The sequence below is a fragment of the Aplysia californica genome, unplaced genomic scaffold, assembly GCF_000002075.1.
Source record: "Aplysia californica isolate F4 #8 unplaced genomic scaffold, AplCal3.0 scaffold00189, whole genome shotgun sequence".
In the NCBI taxonomy this organism is placed as follows: domain Eukaryota; kingdom Metazoa; phylum Mollusca; class Gastropoda; order Aplysiida; family Aplysiidae; genus Aplysia; species Aplysia californica.
The window spans coordinates 687,486-691,333 of NW_004797459.1; the positions used below are offsets into that span (position 1 = coordinate 687,486).

Genomic DNA, 3,848 nt, shown 5'->3' on the forward strand with positions numbered 1-3,848 from the left:
TATGTATATATATATATTATGTGTGTGTATGTGTCTGTGTGTTTGTGTGTGTGTCTGTGTGTGGGTATGTGTGTTTTGACATGACGTGCAAAAGCACCCGTCTCTAAGGTTTGACAAGCCTCTGGCGACGTCCTTGGAGGCCAACAATCCCTTCGGGTACTGCATACGTGAACTGGCTGTAGATTTCTTCCCATGGTCTTTCATTTGGAAATGGTCGGCTTTAACACCTCTTTTGATCGTCTTACTTTCTTTAGTTGGTAATTGTAGAAACTGCTTTTCCAAATTGAGATGGATGAAAAATTGAAAAACTCTCCCTTGTGTGTGGTTGGTAGGTGCTCTGGTGTGTGTTGCTCCTTCTGTCTTACCAAACATCTATCGTCCTGATCTTTCCTTCTTTTTTATGCTTGTTACTCTCTTGTTTCCCCTCTGATCTTCGGCACTTATATATGACCTTATTGTGTTGCAAGTGCCGTAATACTCTTACTAAAAACACCCTAAAAACACATCACTTGTGGTTGTTTGATCTTAGATCATCAGTGAAGTCGTTTCTATGTTTTTATTGACTGGGCTAAAGGTAGACATTGAACAAGAAGAAGAAGAAGACGAAGAAGAAGAAGAAGAAGAAGTTCACTCAGTACTGCCTGCAGAAAAAGGCGAGCCCACCGCTATGAAACGCCAGCGCGTTGCAGTTCATGCATACTTAATACTCGGTTAGTAAAATTGACAGACCAAAGCCGAGTGGCTCTGCGCTGTGTTTTCCCCCCTTATCCCCATAATTTTCCACCCCAACTGCTGCAACAGACGGCAAAGCGAGCGTGGGACAGGGGGCACCGCTTTCAAGCGAGTTGCGAGTCCTCTCAAGACCCCACTGAGAGGACTGTGTCAACTTTGGTGTTTTTGCGCAAAACACCGTTGACCCAGCCCGCGATGAAAGGATTTATTTACATGTGTTCTCGCAGCCTTGCGACGTCCAATGGGCGTGATAGGTTCCGTCACTTTCATGTGCTGTGTTTACGTCATCTGTCCTTTGTTGGTGATGAATGAGGAAATGTTTAGCTCCACTGCAACACACACTCACCTGCTGTATTTTCCGTTTTCTTCGACTGTGCGGATGTTTTTTTCTTCTTAAATCAGGCAAGGGAGGGGGGAAGGGGGGAGAAAGAAGTTCTACTGGTTCTTTATTCCTGTTTTCTATCCCTCCATTAATTCTGTATGGCTTTCTTGCTTTTGACTTACACAAAGTGGTCGTTATTGTGCCGATGTTCTTCTCTTTACTCACACGAAACGAAATCTGCGATTTTCAAGTGCTGGGGTATAAAAAAATTGCTGTTGTTGAGGCGATAGTAACGGGTATCACTACTAGGTCCCACTTCTTTATTTTCCGTTTTATTTTTTATTTGTTTATTTGCCGTTTCTGTCTTCCTGTCTTACCTCACACACAACACCAAATGGCAGTTATTTTGTGGGTGGCTCTCTTCACAAAAAACTCTTTGATCTTTGACTTTCTCATGCTGGACATTTAATACTTGCTATTGAGGAGACGATAGTGGTGGGGGATTGGATGGTGCCACTAGGATTCCTTCTTTCTTGCAGTTCCTCTTTTCTTTGTCTGTCTGTCTTGCTTTTCCTCTAGCTCTTAATGACTGTATCTGTTAATTACTTTCTACTTCGACTTCCAAGTGCTGCGAATATCAAAACTTACTTTTGATGAGGTGATAGTGGCAAGTCGTTACTCGTAGAAAAATGTGAGTTCGGTTTTCAAGTAGGAGAGTTTTTAAAAAATCTCAATGTCTGCTGAAATGTATCTCACTCAGCCCTTGTTGGTTCTGACTGGCAGGGTCACAGTTCTGTTGGAGGGGGCGTAAAACGTCCATAATTACAAATCATACGTTAGATAAAGGGATGTGCAGCTCAGCGTAATTGCTTTGGTTGGCTTTTACTGACTACCTGAACGAATCCGTATAGAAAGGTAAAGGTTTGTATTGAGAGAACGTCACTCAAGCAGAACGGTGTCCTCCCCGGAAGGTCTCGGGCCGCTGCATCTCGACATTGACATGATGAGTCGTATACAGCTAACTTGATAGAGCGTGCGCTCTGGTGCGTGTCTATCTATTGGTGGTGTGCTTTCGTCTCTGTGGTTGTTTGAGTTCACTGGCTGATACGTCATCGTGAGATTAAGTAAGATTTATCTTGTGTTACCCGTAGTGGTCCTGTGTGCAGCACTGCTTGGACGTCTAGTGTGAACAGTGCTTCTGTCAGACCACTCTACAGTGAGGCTGGCGAGCTGTAGTGAGTGGATGCGTCAAGTAGTCAGTGCCAAGATGACGGGCTCTTTGTCTGTGTTTGTGATGATGATGGAATAATAAAGCGTGGTAATTACGGAAGCATAATGTGTTTCAGGTTTTATAAGAGTTTGACAGCTTTTGCAACACAGATAGGCAAATAATATATATGCCGAGAATTTTAGGCGTTACTAGAGAGTATAAACAGAGAGGAGAAGGATGATAACGATAGATGTTTGATAGCAAAGAAGGATCAAACTATATCAGAGCATCTGCCAACCACCCACACAGAAGGTATGATGATTTCGGTAACATAAGATGTGATGATTACGGAAACATAAGAAACACTATAAAAATATGTGTGAATCTTTCACGGACAAGCCCTCCCCTAGCACAAAGCAAGACCATTGAGAACAGACTGGACTGAGGACGAAAGTATAGTGGCAGGGCGAGGAAGTACGCCTAAAAGTAAAGAAAGGTAGATCATGAAGATAAGTGCTTGTCGATCTTTTTGTAGCCAGCGTCCACTTTTGCCATATCTAAGACCGTACATTTTCGTACCGCCCACCTGCATTTGTAGCCAAATGGGGCATCAAATAATACATAACTACCGGGGTGATCCCATCCCACCATCAAACAGACCAATTAATCACTTAATCGTGGACGATATCTCCCAGATTGGCAAGCTCACGTAAAGAAACCAATACGGAGCTTGGTTTGCTTGTGTAACGTTCTGACCACGTGCATTCAAACTACAAATAAACAGGAGAAAAAAAGAAGTCCATCGGACAACTAAAACATCCAACGAGCCAAAATGAACCGTCTTCATTGGTCAATATTGTTCTTCCAAAAGTGAATATTCCGATGGGACTTGTGTGATTTTCTTTATTTATGCGGGTTGAAGGACTATCTTGGTTCGTGTAGCAATGACGATAGTGCAGTGGTAGGGCAGGGGAGAAGATCTCTTTGATCTCGAAAAGAAACCAATATTGTACTTGCTTGTGTAATCGCCTGTGTATGTCTGCACGTTGTCCTGTTTTTAACCAGTGAACAAGAAACCATTATATCCTTTCGAAATCCTTTGCAGTTGTGAGTGGCTCGATGTAAGCAGAAAGCTTTCAAGAATTATAAGCCTGTTATTGAAAGGAATAATAATATTCTTTCGTATAATTTGAATTCTACAAGCTCTTAAAATAGGAGTGTCTAGACAAGAGAGTTCATAAACATTACTTCTCTGTGTCCAAAATTGTTGCTTGGATCTGTTTTGATTGGTCCTGTTTTGATTGAGCAAAGTTGAATATACGGAACTTGGATATGGAGATTGTGTGATCTTGGTTGTTTATGCCTTCTGATGGAACGCCTTAGTCAAGCGGGTGGCACGGAACATTGTGCTTACTGAGGGCTTTCAGGTAAGCATTTTTTTTCAGTCTACAAAGCTTGTGGTTATTGAGAGATGACTGTTTATAAAGACTTGATAGGACTTTTTCCAACTGGCAATTCCCTTTCCTTTCTCTCTCGACCCTACCCCTTCTCTCTCTCTCTCTCTCTCTCTCTCTCTCTCTCTCT

At 42.4% G+C, this 3,848-nt stretch overlaps 1 protein-coding gene across 1 annotated transcript in view; it reads left to right on the forward strand.

The window, feature by feature from the left end:
* Positions 1-3,848, forward strand: part of LOC101853620 (centrosomal protein of 170 kDa protein B) — a gene marked incomplete in the record, with an annotated part of 149,958 nt that overhangs the window by 2,654 nt on the left and 143,456 nt on the right.